Source organism: Aplysia californica, unplaced genomic scaffold (assembly GCF_000002075.1).
Source record: "Aplysia californica isolate F4 #8 unplaced genomic scaffold, AplCal3.0 scaffold00035, whole genome shotgun sequence".
In the NCBI taxonomy this organism is placed as follows: Eukaryota; Metazoa; Mollusca; class Gastropoda; order Aplysiida; family Aplysiidae; genus Aplysia; species Aplysia californica.
This window is the reverse complement of record NW_004797305.1, coordinates 878262-879417: the sequence shown is the minus strand read 5'-3', so window position 1 is coordinate 879417 and position 1156 is coordinate 878262.

Genomic DNA, 1156 nt, shown 5'->3' with positions numbered 1-1156 from the left:
CATATTATCGTTGCTTATTTTGGTTCAAGAAAAGGTAACACATCTTGGCTGTTACGGCTTTCATCGATATGTTCTTTCTGTTTTGTGATAGGGAAAGGTAGGATGTGGGATGTTTCTGTCTCTTTTGCTTGTGGACTTCTGTAGTTATTTTTAGCAGGCTCGGTGGCCGAGTGGTTATTGAGCACTTTAAACTCACTAATAAACTCAAGCAATGTTGGTGGTACGGCATTTAAATTTAAATGAGTGGTTACTGAGGTGTGTCTTGCATAATATGACACATTATTACTGTTTTAAAAACAGGCTCTGTAATGGAGGTTTTTGTTTTTCAATTTTATGTTGTTTGAAAAGAGTTGTTTGTACGCTGTTTGTGTTTATATATATTTCACCATTGTTGCTAACAGAATTTCAGCGCGAACAAATTTATTAAATAATATTATCTGCATCTGGGGGGGGGGGTTCTTTGATTATGTAAGGTCAAGTTTTTCTCACCAGTAAATTAGTATAGATCTGAATACTTTACACTTTTTTCTTAGCATGACAAGAGTGTATCAGTAAACAATAGAACTGTTGAACCTAGGCGAAAAAGTGTGCTTACTACTCTTGAACAAGTTTTGTTTCACTGACTAAATACAAGCTCGCGACCGTGAGTTGTCCGCCGTCTACGCGATGTATTTATTGTGTCTGGAAGGATTTTTTTAATTCTTGCGAAATAACCTCAAGTTGTTGTCTTCTTTCATATCCTTTTTATTCGAGGACTGGGGTTACAGTCGACCACTGTTTCAGAACCAGCGACCTTTGTCTAGGAAATTATCTGAAACCACCGAGTTAGAGTATGAAATAATAGCCGGAAAAGTTCATATTTTTGCCTGAATTTTTTAACCAAGCAAAACGAAACTTAATTCCTAAACACTTGGCCAAGTACCCCGACATTGAGATCCATCTTCTTTTTTTGTTTTTTTGTTGTTTTTTTTGGGGGGGGTTGTTTTTTGTAAAGTGTTTTACGGCACTCGCAACTGCATACGGTCATATGAGCGCGAGGGACACACCTAATATTTTACAGTTGGTAGGAAATTTAGAATTTTGCCCGGGTGGCGGCCGAAGCCTACTCTTATCGATTTTAGACCACCAAGGGATCTTTAACGTGCGCAACTTGCAC